This window comes from Molothrus ater, chromosome 20 (assembly GCF_012460135.2).
Source record: "Molothrus ater isolate BHLD 08-10-18 breed brown headed cowbird chromosome 20, BPBGC_Mater_1.1, whole genome shotgun sequence".
Lineage (NCBI taxonomy): Eukaryota > Metazoa > Chordata > Aves > Passeriformes > Icteridae > Molothrus > Molothrus ater.
This window is the reverse complement of record NC_050497.2, coordinates 8409374-8423157: the sequence shown is the minus strand read 5'-3', so window position 1 is coordinate 8423157 and position 13784 is coordinate 8409374.

The following is a 13784-nucleotide window of genomic DNA, read 5'->3' as shown; positions in this document are numbered from 1 at the left end:
GGGAATTCTTTCCTGTTCTTGACCTGAAGAGCCAAATTTAAATTCTTCCTTCCTCGTGTGATCCTGATGTCAGGTTAGCAAGCCACAGCCTTCCCCCCACCTGCCCCAAATCTGGTTTAATGGAGGAAAGCTGGGACTTGTTGGGATTAGGAAGGGAATTTTGAGATACATAAGGAGATCTATTTCTCTTTTTTATTTTTTGAGGTATTTCTTGAAAAAAATTTTATAAAGGGTGACTTGGTAAAGGATAAGACACTTGCATTGTAAAAGCAGCTGGAGTAGTTTGTAATTGAGAACTGTTGGAAAGATGCTACTCAAAATATTAATTTTGAACAGCTGAAACAATTTTTTTCAGGATCTCGACTGCTCAATTCAACACATCATTTATGAGTTTAATAATAATTTCAGCAGTTGATTCAAAAGACTAGGGGTAGTTTTTATAGATTGAAAAGGTAAAAATAACTATTCTAAAATATGGAAAGGATCTTCCCACTGGGTGATCATTGGGAACTTCCTGAGGCTTCCTGAGAAACCTGTCCATCCCCTGCCTTCTGATCCTGCTTCCTATCCAGGTTTCCATAATTCATCCCTTTCAGATCATGCAAATCCCAAGAATGCAGCAGGCCCAGGGAGGTTCCCAAGTGGATGTGCTGGATTTTCCTTTCAGGTTGGGTTTTTCCCATGGGAAAAAGGAAAATTATCTTCATTCAGCACAGAACCTCTACACACACTCCTGGCTTCAAGGATGGTGGGACCAAAAGTGTGGGAGAGGGGCTCTCTGCAGCACCAGGCACCAAAATGAAATCTCTCAGCAGAGGAGAGAGAATTTGGGCAAAAATCCACAGCTGGAATGGTAAAATCTCACCAGTGGGAAAGAACTGGGTGGATGTTAACAGGAGAGGAATGGCAAATTGGGAGCTCTCAAGCAGAAGCCAATCTGCAAACAGAGCAGGGGGGTTTGTGTGTTTGGGTAAAATAAAGTGGAATATCCTGAGTGATGAACTAAAAAAGAGCCAAGAGACAGCGCCGTGGATTAGGAGCTGCTCCTGTGCCTGGATTGTTCAGAGCAGGAGAAACAGGGATTTACAGACCTGGGGGAAAAAAAACGCGACCAGAAAAAGCGATGGAGCTGAAGAGAGGAGAGTGTTTGTGTTTGGAGAGCAGGAGCGGGGCTCTGGGAAAAGAGGAATTTGTTCATGGCTGGAGGGAGCACCCTGGGGATGGGAGGAGGAGCAGGGGACGCTCCGGAGCCGGGCGAGCGCGCTGGGGGGAGCAAGAGAGCCGGAGAGGAGAGAGGAGGGAGCGAGGGAGGGAGAGAGGGAGGGAGGGAGAGAGGGGGAGGGAGGGAGGGAGGGACGGAGAGAGGGAGAGAGGGAGAGAGGGAGGGAGACGGGAGCGGCTCGGGTGCGAGAGACCGGCCCCAGGCTGGGCTTCGCTCCGTGAGAGGGACATGGCAGTGTCACCCCCCCAAGGGGACATGGCCGTGTCACCCCCCAAGGGACATGGCGTGTCACCCCGTGAGGGACAGGATTGTGTCACCCCCGCAAGGGACAGGATTGGTCACCCCCAAGGGACACAGCTGTGTCACCTCACAAGGGACAGGATCATGTCACCCCCCTGAGGGACATGGCTGTGTCACCCCCCTAAGGGACATGGCAGTGTCACCCCCTAAGGGACAGAACCGTGTCACCCCCCAAGGGACATGGCAGTGTCACCCCCCTAAGGGACATGGCAGTCTCACCCCCCAAAGGACATGGCCGTGTCACCCCCAGGGGACAGCCTGCCCTAAGGGACATGGCCGTGTCACCCCCTAAGGGACAGAACCGTGTCACCCCCTAGGGACATGGTGTCACTCCCTAAGGGACATGGCCATGTCACCCCTAAGGGACAGGATCATGTCACCCCACAAGGAACATGGCCTGTGTCACCCCCTATGGGACATGGCCTGTGTGACCCTCTAAGGGACAGAACCGTGTCACCCCCTATGGGACAGAACCGTGTCACTCCCTAAGGAACAGGATCATGTCACCCCCTAAGGGACATGGCTGTGTCACCCCCTATGGGACATGGCTGTGTCACCCCCTATGGGACATGGCTGTGTCACCCCCTATGGGACATGGCCGTGTCGCCCCCCAGGGCTCTCCCCTGGGCTCAGCTCCAGCCCCCAGAGCCCCTGTGCTGATTTCTGCTCTCCCTGGGAGCTGCAGAGCTCCTCTCTCTGCCCTGTCCCCCTTTGTCCCAGCCCCTCCAAGCCCTCACCCTCGGGTGTCCTGCCTGTCCCCAGTGTCCCTCAGGGATGGAAACTGCTCCAGAGGGACAGACCTGCCCTGCCCACTCTCTGAGCTGAGTTCAGCTGTTCCCAGGCCAGGCCTTGCTGTGCTGTCTCAGGCAGGAGCAGTCCCCAGGCTCTTGGTTTTCTCCTTAGCACCCAGATTTTGGCTCTTCAGAAACTCCACTTTTCTAAAACTCTATAAATAAATCCCATTCTGCGTGCTTGAGTTAACATTAGCCTAAAACCCACCCTCCTTATAGCTCATGTCAGGCAAACAAGACAGCCTTGATAAGTGGAGAGAGTGATTTATAAAGGCACCATATGGGAGCTTGTCTCAGAACCATAATTGATTAGTGAGCTGCAGAAATATTGCTGTGGGGCAGACACCAAATCCCTCCGAGCTTCTGCTCCTCTGAGGGGCCTGGCACCCATTCCAACACAAAAACCTCACCCTGGGGGCAGCCAAATTCCCTGAGGGGCTTCTCAGCCCTGTCCCACCTTGCAGTGATTCTGGAATCATCCTGGACAGCAAGGAGAGCAGGGGGGGTGTGAGCGCAGCCATCCATCCAAGCCAAGCCCTTTGATTTGATTTTCTCTGTGCTCCAGGAAAAACTTCTGGCCTGGGATCTGTCTAGACACTGCAGGCAGGTCCCAGGCCGTGGGGATCCTCATGGCAGGAGCTCCCAGTGCTGACAGACACTCCCAGCAAGCAGGGAAGGGAGGGAAACGCCTTGGATTCCCTCTGCCCCGGGGAACTGGGGCTCAGGGGGAGCCTGAGGGTCCCTCAGGGCGCGCTGGGTTCGTTCTGCAGCACCTGCAGCGTGCCCAGGGCTCTGCTGGGTCCCAGCACGAGGCTCGGGGTCTCTCAGTGCATCCAAAGGGTCCTCGTGGCCTCCCCGTGTCACTGGGCAGGAAGGGACACATAAAAAACTCAATTTAGAGCACGTGCCAAAAACCCCTATTCCTAGCAGCAGGCAGCACCCAGTGCCCATTAGCCAAGAGTTGCTGAGTTAATTAGAAATGTATATTTGATACCAGGGGCTGAGCAGGGCCCGCACGCCGCCCAGGTTTAATAATTGATTTGTAATTTATTTGCCCATTAATTCTTCCTCTTTCAGAGGCCAGGCAGGAGCTGGTGCAGCTCGTCCATCATCCTGGCCAGCAGCAGCAGCAGCAGCAGCAGCAGCAGCAGAGCAGCCCCTGCTCCCCCTGAGCTGTCGGGGCTGACAGACTGGAGCCTCGTGCAGCTGTAATTAGTTCCTGACTTCAGAGGCTTTTTATAGGAGCTGCGTGTGCCTCTCGAGGAAGATTAACAAAGGGTTCCTTTCCCATGGACTCAGGCCGTGTGTCAGCACCAGCCAGGCTCCAGAAATTATTGATTCCCTTTCCAGAAGGTTTGCATTTCCAAGGTAAGTGATTTGGCTCTTACAGGCAGCGGGTCCCAGGGCTCCATCCATCACCGGGGCTGACCAGCAGGTTCAGCTTTAAACACAGCCTGCAACACTTTCCCTCCCTGCCACCACTGCTTGTGACAGGGACAGGGGTTTCCAAGGTGCCCATTGCCAGTGAATCAGAGGGAAAACCGAATTACAATCCCCTGGACCCCCACTCATTTGTGCTGTCACGGGATGAGGGGTTCATTCCTGTCTGCTCATTCCTTCTCTTTGCCCTGTGTTTTCTGAAATCTCAGGGTTTGTACCTGAAAAGATTGCACCTGTGTATTTCAAACCTGTGTATTTCAAACCTGTGTATTTCAAACCGAGTTTTCCACGTGCCTGGAATGCCCCAAGGTCCTGGAAACCAGGGGCAGCCTGGATGCACCAGAGGACACCCACGAGCAGCAGGACAAGCAGGCAAAAATCCCAGCAGGGCAGGGAAGGGCCCTGACAGCAGTTGGCAAGCAGGAAAATATTTTGAATAGTCAAGAAGAATATTTCCCAGAGGTGAAAACCCATTTTTAATGAAGAAAATACAGCCCACACTCTCAGTGGGAAGAGAGCCCTGAGCCTGCCCAGTGCTCCCCTCTCATCTCAGCAATCCTCATCCTCCCCCAGCTCTGGAAACCTCTGGCTGTCAGAACATGCCCTGATAGAGGAGCAAGGGTGGGAAAAGTGGGTTGGGATGGGACAGGAATGCCAGCTCCCCACACGGGCAGGGCAGAGAGAAGAGAAAAGCCTCCAGGAGGGCTGGGATGATTTTGGCAGGAGGGAGGCCACAGAACAAGCCAATCCTCATGTGTGAAATCCCACATGGAGCTGCTGCTATAAATAAGGCTGAGGGATTGATTGCCATAAATCACAACCCTGCTGACACCCCAGAGCTCTCACAAGCAGCAGGGATGCTCGTGGGGCTGGTTCTGGCCCCTTGGCAGAGGCAGCAGGGAGATTACTCATCCCTTGTGTCTCCTGGATCCCCCTCCTCCCTCCCCCACAGGAAGAGAAGGATGGGTTTGATCTCCTCAGGAAAGAGTCAGTGGCATCCCTGCATCATGGGGGTCCCCAGACTTGCAGGATCAGGTCCTTGTGGTCCCAGGGAAAGTGATGCTGTCAGCAAGGTTACAGCTTGTTTAGGGCAGGGAAAAAAAAAAATAAAAAAAATAAAAAAGAATGTTTTGCATTCTTTTATGGAGAGGAGAAATTTGATGGGCTGCTGGTTTGTCCAGTGTCATTGGAGAGGTGGCACTGTCATCCTCCAGCCCACTGTCACTGTTGGAACTCTGTAACAAGGCTCCTGTTAGAGAGGTGATGTTAGAGAGGAGACTTCCCGAGGATCCCATGGCTCCAACCTGCAGCCTTGTCACTTTGATTTTTTAAGATTTTTTAGATTTTCTAACATTTTCTAAGCCTTGTGATGTTTACAATCCTGTAACAAACTTTCTCACACACTTTATGTTTTGAGGTTTGAGGTTAAACCCCTCATTCACACAGAGCTGTGGGGCAGCCCTGAGCTCTGGGGCAGATCAGAGGGGACACAGAGCTCCCACGCAGAACAGAAGCCACGGGGCAGGATGAGCCCAGGATCAGCTCACAGCTGCCTGGAATGACCCTTGGGAGCACAGACCCACCCAGGGCTCTCCCTACACCTGCCCCGGTGGTGCCGACCCAGGCCAGCACAAACGCCCCTGGTTCCTTTGCCTGATCTGCCTGCAGCACCCCTGGCTGCAGCAGCATTCCTGACTCACATCCCTGGGGTGACACAAGATTTCTCTGGACAAAATCCCTCAGCAAAACCCAACACCTCCAGTGACACCCCGGCCAGCACCAGAGCCCGGAGCTTCCCCCTCTCCTTCAAATCCTTCTCCACAAACACACTTCCCTCAAAGCTCACAACGTTCTGGGCATAAATCCTTCCCCTCCCTTCCATGCTGCTGGAAGTTTTGTTACTGGTTATATATTTTTAGACTTAAAAATGTCACCCTCAAGTGCTCGGAGCACACGTAAGTACCGCGAGGAACAAACCCATCTAGGCTTGCTGTCAATAACCCAGCCTCAGATGGACTCCCTGCAGCCCTGGCACAGTAAATTACAGCCTTTCCCCCCTCCTCAAATGATGGCTGGCTGCTTATTATTGGCTTTCATCTTTATTGCCTCGGCAGGTGGAGTGGTTGGGGTGACAACAGCAAGCAGCCAGGCACAGGCTGTGTCCCCTGCCAGCCTTGCCTGCAGGCTGAGGGGCTCAGGGAGCCTCCAGAACCCTGTAGGGACCCCGGGGTGGGCTGGCCACACAAGACCAAGCAATGCAGGGGGAATTCCTCAATCCCAGAGTGAGGATGCCCCGGGCAGCTGGCCCGAATTCACCCCCTCGCTTACCCCAGTGCAGATTTTCCTTCTCTTGGAGCATCCCCTGTCAGACCCAGAGAATCCACAGCTGGCTGGATGCACAAATGGCTCTGGAACTGCAGGATATTTCCTGGGGCTGATCCTATCATGTCACCCTGATTTTTTGAGATTTTCAAGCCTTCTGATGTTCACATTCTTGTAACAAACTTTCTCACACGCTTCCTGTAAATAACTCATTGTTTTGCATTCTTTTATGGAGGAGGAGAAATTCGATGGGCTGTTGGTTTGTCCAGTGTCATTGGAGAGGTGGCACTGTCACCCTCCAAGCCACTGTCACTGTTGGAACTCTGTAACAGAGGCTCCTGTTAGAGAAGTGATGTTAGAGAGGAGACTTCCCAGGATCCCATGGCTCCAACCTGCAGCCTTGTCACTTTGATTTTTTAAGATTTTCCAAGATTTTCTAAGCCTTCTGATGTCTAAATTCTTGTAACGAACTTTCTCACACACTCTCTGTAAATAACTCATTGTTTTGCATTCTCTTATGGAGGAGGAGAAATTTGATGGGCTGCTGGCTTGTCCAGTGTCATTGGAGAGGTGGCACTGTCACCCTCCAGCCCACTGTCACTGCTGGAAATCAGAAATTAAAAGTTCTCTTTGCCCCATCCGGAAGCTGTTTGTCCACGTTTTGTTATTTCCTGTCCCATGGTGACACTTTCACTGCCACAAGCTGGCCCCCAAATGTCTCTGCTGCCACCAGGACAGTCTGATCCGTGCCTGGAGGCGTGGGGCTGGCTCAGATCAGAGCTCAGCTGGCTGGATGGGGCTGTTGTGCCTTTGGAACTCGTGGGGGGCGCTTCCATGGGCTGGAAGGAATCTCCTGTCAATGATCCTCCTCAAAGGGGCCAAGCAGAGAGTTTGGGAAGGCGGGGAAAGGTGGCAGTGTCCAGCAGAGGAAGGTGGCACCCTGAAAAGGAAGAAGGGAATTTCTCAGCACAGAACAACCAGAGCCTTGCAGGCAGGGGTTAACGCAGGGGGGCTTTGGGGAGCCACCCCCAGGCTGCAGACAGCAGGAAATTCTGTTCTGTGCCATCGGCAGGGAAACGATCCCGCAGCAGCAGCGGCAGGCAGGCCAGAGCAAGCTTCGGGGAGGATCCAGTTTCAGGATTAGGCAACATCCCGGGGCCGGGGGGGCTGGGAGGGGACACAGGAGGGGATGGACAGCGGGAACAGCAGCGACAGCCCGGCCCGGCCACCTCCCCCTCACCGGGAGGGCGTGGGATGGGACAGGGACCGGGGCGGGGGAGGCTGGGATAGGGCTGGGATGGGGCAAGGACAGGGATGGAATGAGGATGGGGCTGGGATGGGGCTGGGATGGGCAAGGATGAGGCAGGGATGGGGCTGGGATGGGGCAGGGATGGGGCAGGGATGGGGCAAGGACAGGGATGGAATGAGGATGGGACTGGGATGGGGCTGGGATGGGCAAGGACAGGGGAATGGTGATGGGACTGGGATGGAATGGGAATGGGAATGGAACGGGGATGGAGAAGAGTTGGGGCAGGGACAGGACAGGAATGGGACAAGGATGGGATAGGGCTGGGACTGGGATAGGACAAGGAAAAAGCAGGGTTGGGACTGGGATGGGATTGATTGGGACTGGGACAGGGCAGGGACAGGGATGGAACCGGGGGGATTGGGATGGGACAAGGACAAGGCAGGGTTGGGACAGGGGTGGAATGGGGATGGGATTGGGATGGGGCAGGGATGGAGCAGAGCTGGGACAAGGATGAGATAGGGATGGGACAGGTATGGGACAGGCTGGAGAAGGGTTGTGGACAAGGACAGGTATGGGACGGGCTGGAGAAGGGTTGTGGAGGACAGGACAGGGATGGGATAGGGCTGGGACTGGGCTGGGACAGGGCTCAGGCAGTGCTGGAGCAGGACTGGGACACGGACAAAGCAGGGCAGGAATGAGGACAGGACAGGGCTGGAACAGGATGAAGGGCTCTGCCTGGGGGCTGATGGGGGCCAAGAGGGGCAGCAGGACAGCGCCATCCCTCTGGGCTCATCCTGGGGCATTCTGGAATCAGAATTCATTTCAGTGCCAGCCTGAGGAAAGGCTTCTCCCTCACTCGGGGCAGGAAGGAGCTGGGAGCCCCAGCCCCTGCAAAGGACAGAATTTCACCAGCAGCATAGCAGGAACACCCTCAGAGAGTCACAGAATCACCCAGAATCACCAGGCTGGAAAAGAACTTCGAGATCATCCAGTCCAACCCTTCCCAGTCTGCTCCTGACTGGTGGCCAGGAAATTCCCCTCCATCCCCGGCTCTCCAGTGAGCTCACACAAGGATGGGGCTGCTCCTCTCACAAGCAGGAGGCTTTTATGTTGTAAATTAAAAAAATCCAGACAAAATGAACCCTGAGAGCTGCATCCCCAGGAATTACAATGACTCAAACACCAGCTTTTCACAAGAAAATAAATTCAGTGCTCTGGCTGCTTTAATCATCAGGCTTTTCTACCTTTACCAGCACCCCAGCAAACACTTGTGCCTTCATTTAATGCTCTTCAGCCCTAATAGCCACCACAAAAGAAATCCAGCAGAAAGCCTGGCTGATAACTTCAGCAAATTTCCATCTGACCCTCCCCTTGGGTTTTGGGGTGAGTGTTGAGTGAATGAGCTTTAAAAGCATCTTTTCATTTAGCAGAGGCTCACCCAGCCAAGAATCATACCTCACTCTGTCAGAAGAAAAACAAGATGTGGGCTCAGAGCAATTGAGCAGTGCTGGAGCCCAGCATGGAAAATCTTGCCTCCAAAGCCAAACAAGGTTTCACTGCCAGTGTTGTAAGGCAGAGAGATGCAAAATTTTTTGTGGCTGATGTTTCTCACCCGTGCCTTGGGAATCTGGGGCTCTTTGGAAATGAAAGAGCCTCGGTTCAGGTGATGCTTTAAATGAGAATTTGTTAACCCTTGGTCAGGTTGTGAGGGAAGAGCAGGCAGGGGCATCCCAGGAGGGAAAATGAGTGAAAACGGGTTAAGATTCAATGGTTGGGCTGTTGGGCTGTGCAACTCGCCTCAGCAGGAAATTTCAGAGTCAGGACAGGAATTTTAGGGTCAGGACAGGAATTCCAGAGCTGGGGCAAGGAGGAGGGAAGGAGCTGGAAGTGATTGAGAGCAAAGCATCTTTTAGGGGCAGAAAACTGCTCAGAAGGACCTGATTTGGGGCGCCGTGGAGTGAGAGAGGCAGAGCTTCACTTCCTCATGTCTGCAGCCTCTCAGGGTGAGGGCAAAAGAGAATAAACAAAGAAACAAAAATAAAAACTGTAAAACCCCTAAAGAAAACACCCTAGAAAACACCTTCTTTTTTTTTTTTCCACTATAGATTGTTTATCCCAGCCCCAGGGATGCTCTGGGTAGGGGAACGGGAGCTGGGTAGGGGGAATTGGGCAGGCGGGTGGGATCCCAGGAAAAGGAGTAGGATCCCGGGGAAAGGAGGGGGATACCGGGGAAAGGAGCGGGATCCCGGGCGGGGAAGGGCATCCCGGGAAGGGCATCCCGGGCAGGGCTCGCTGCGGTCGGGAGATGGCAGCAGCACTTTGCTCTTTGCTCGGACGGGCCGGACCAGCCCCCGGGGGCCCCAGAGGCGCTGCCCCCAGTCCCGGTGGGATCGGGATCAGCCCAGCCCCGGTGGGACCGGGATTAGCCCAGCCCCGGTGGGATCAGCCCCGCCCTGGGGTGGGATCAGCCCCATTCCGGATGGGATCAGCCCCATTCCCGGCGGGATCGGGATCAGCCCCATTCCCGGCGGGATCGGCCCCATTCCCGATGGGATCAGCCCCAATCCCGATGGGATCGGGATCAGCCCCATTCCCGGCGGGATCAGCCCCATTCCCGATGGGTAGGGATCAGCCCCATTCCCGCGGGATCGGGATCAGCCCCATTCCCGGCGGGATCAGCCCCAATCCCGATGGGATCAGCCCCAATCCCGGTGGGATCGGGATCAGCCCCATTCCCGGTGGGATCGGGATCAGCCCCATTCCCGGCGGGATCAGCCCCATTCCCGGCGGGATCAGCCCCATTCCCGATGGGATCAGCCCCATTCCCGGTGGGATCAGCCCCAATCCCGATGGGATCAGCCCCAATCCCGGTGGGATCGGGATCAGCCCCATTCCCGGCGGGATCAGCCCCATTCCCGGCGGGATCGGGATCAGCCCCATTCCCGGCGGGATCGGGATCAGCCCCATTCCCGATGGGATCAGCCCCATTCCCGCTCCCGGAGCCTCCCGGCCCGCAGCCGCCTCCGCAAGCCCGGCCCTGCTGAGCCGCGCTCAGCTCCTACAGAAAGAACCGCCCAGCACTTCCCAGCCCCAAGTCCCACCTGGAAAGGCCTGGAGCGCAATTCCCACTCCGCCCTGGGCAGCTGGGGATGGAGGGGGAGCTCTGGGGCATGGGAGAGGATGGGCCTGAGCTGCAGGGTTTGGTTTGGAGCACTGTGAACCTGAAACGCAGCTCCTCTGAGCTCTCCCTTCTCCATTCCCACCCACACGGGGCTGCGCCTGGGGCTGGGTGTCCCTGGGGACATCCGCGGCAATGCCACTGGGAAATGCAGAATGCCAAGGTGCCCTCCGTGCCCCCGGGGCGGGGGACGCGGCTCCAAGAGGCCACGACGGGACCCCGGGGCCAGCTGGGGTGAAAAGGCTGCTTGAGAGAGGTCAGGAGGAGAAAACCAACCTGCTTTTCTTGGGCAATTATGAAGTGACAAATTACCAGTGAAAGAGCTCATCTGTCTGGGTTTGTTTGGAGTCCCCTCCTCGCCGCAAAGCCGAGGCACGGAGAGGGCCGGGATCACAGCCCTTCTCTTAAGGGTTTCCAAACACTCTGCTGACACCCCACTCCATCTCTGTCAGCGCTGGGAATGCTCAGAAAGTGAGCCGTGCCTTTCCAAAGCGATTCCTGCACCCCCAGCTCAGCATCTCCCGCTCTCCATGCCATCCCCACCAGCACCCGGAGCGCAGGGAATGGCATTTCGCAGGGCAAGCTGGAGTCCGCCCTGATCCCACGTCAGGATTTAAGGAATTGCGGTGTTCCTGATAAAGCGGAGAGCCCTGGAGCTGCTCCCAGGGCAAGGGTGAGTGCCGCGCACACCCAGCCCGGAGACACAACAAGAGCCCGCTGAGAGCTTTAATTGCGTTACAATCATCTGCTGGTATCAAGGAATCGCGAGGAGAGTCAAAACAGGCACCTGGATCCCCGCAGAAGCTGGAAAAACAGCAACGGCTTGGCCAAGGTGCAAACCTCCTCCTCCTCTTCCTCCTCCTCCTCCTCGAGGGAGAGCAGAGCCCTTCCCAGGTTTGGGGCTCTGGGAGTGCCCCCCAAGCAGAAAACACAGCAGGAATTAAACACAAGATTAAGGAAAAAAAAAAAAAAAAAAAAAAAAAAAAACAAAACAAAAATCAGTGGCAATCTCGGCTTTGCTTTCTTTTCTGTTTTGAGCATCGTTTAAAATAGAAACAAACCCGATTTTCAGAGCGAGACGCGGTTTTCCGAGCAGCGGGCAGCAGTGACCCGGGCAGCCCACGGAGCATCCCGGGCTGCCCCACACACCCGGGACCAGGGGGACCAAAACCCTCGGGAGGGAGATAAATATTTACTCTGCAAACAGCGAGAGGTTAACGAGGCACACAGGCAGCCTGTGCAGCCGGGGATGTGAGCGTGGCCGGGCGGGTGCTGCCGGCTCCCCGGGGATGGAGTGGGAATGGGGCAAAGAACCAACCCCCTGTGCCCCTCCCCTGCCCTCCACAAACCTCCAAAATTGACAAAACCTCATTTTTTTTCTTCCCCAAATGAGAAAACACGGATGGGCGCTAACCGAATTGCGCCTCTGATTCTCCATCTGCACCCGCCGCCGCCGGGGGAGGATTTACCCCGGCTCTAAACCCGACTGCGAGCTCAATCTCGTTTGCACCTGGCAACAAATCCAGGTTAAGCGCAGCCTAAAGGCTCCCGCTCTCCCACCCTGCGCTGCCAGCGCCGCTCCTGCTCCGGGACCGCTCCGGGAGGGATTGGGGATGGCAAACATCGCCATCATCGCATGTGGGAGTGCCCCCAGATCCCTCTGTGCCCCCCAGATCCCTCTGTGCCCCTAAATCTCCCTGTGCCCCCAGATCCGTGTCACTCAAATCCCTCTGTGCCCCCCAAATCCCTTTGTGCCTCCAAACCTCTCTGTGCCCCCAAATCTGTGCCCCCAAACCCCTCTGTGCCCCCAGATCCCTCTGTGCCCCCAAACCCCCCTGTGCCCCTAAATCTCCCTGTGCCCCCAGATCTGTGCCCCCAAATCCCCCTCTGCCCCCAAATGTGTCGCTCAAATCCCTTTGTGCCTCCAAATCTCTCTGTGCCCCCAAACCCCTCTGTGCCCCCAAATTCCGCTGTGCCCCCACATCCCTCTGTGCCCCCAAACCTCTCTGTACCCCCAGATCTCTCTGTGCCCCAAAATCCCTCTGTGCCCCTAAACCCCCCTGTGCCCCTAAATCCTGCTGTGCCCCCAAATCTGTGCCCCCAAATCCCCCTGTGCCCCCAAATCTGTGTCACTCAAATCTCTCTGTGCCCCCCAAATCCCTTTGTGCCTCCAAATCTCTCTGTGCCCCCAAACCCCTCTGTGCACCCAAATCCCGCTGTGCCCCCAAACCTCTCCGTGCCCCCAGATCTCTCTGTGCTCCCAAATCCCTCTGTGCCCCAAAATCCTTCTGTGTCCCCAAACCCCGCTGTGTCCCCCAAACCCCGCTGTGTCCCCCAAATCCTGCTGTGCCCCCAAACCTTTCTGTGTCACTCAAATCTCTCTGTGCCTCCAAACTCCTCTGTGCTGCCAAATCCGAGCCCTGGCCCGGGATGCCCCCAGGCTGGCACTGAAATGCCACCCCTGAGGCACAGCAGGGACCTCAGGGACTGGGGAATCCTTCCTGGAAAATACCTGAGGAAAAGGGAAAAGGTCCCGGGCAGAGCTGGGGCTGCTCCTTCTCAGCCGGGATCTCCTTGGATGTGCAGTGCCTGGAATGGGGACCCTGCTGGGGACAGCCCCCCCAGTGAATAACTCCACACACCAATAAGAACAAACGAGGACTTGGACTGGGTTATATTTTAAAATGCTCATATATTTTCTTTTTTTTTTCTCCTTTTTTCTTTTTCTCTTTTTTTTGTTTTTTCTTCTCATTTTTTTTCCTCATTTCTAATACAATTGTTCTCAAAATACTGGCGTTTCCAGCAGCAGTTCTTTCTTTTTGTTTGGGTTTTTTTTTTCATTTTATCTTTTTTTTTTTTTAACCTTTTCTGTTGTTTTTGAAGTGAATAATAATACACGGGTAGTGATTTCACAGTAAAACAGACCTGCAGGAACGCCAGAGATACGTGACAAAAGACACCCCCAGACCAGCCCTCCCCTCCCTCCCACCCCCCTCCCATCCCCAAAAAAGATTTTGGAAGTGGGGGGGAAAAAAAAAAAATAAAAAGTTCATTCAAAAAAATTATTTCAAAAGAGATTTCATATAAAGCCTTTAAAACACGGTCAGAAGTTTCTCCCTCTTCTCCAGATCCCTGTGGCTGAACACTTACAGAGAGAAAGAGAGAAAAATAGAGAGAGTTTATAACAATCTCTGTAGAAGAAACAAAACAATCCAGGAAAGAAAATATCCAAGGATACGGTAAGGGATAAAATTACATTTGTACAAAAATAGATTTTTAACT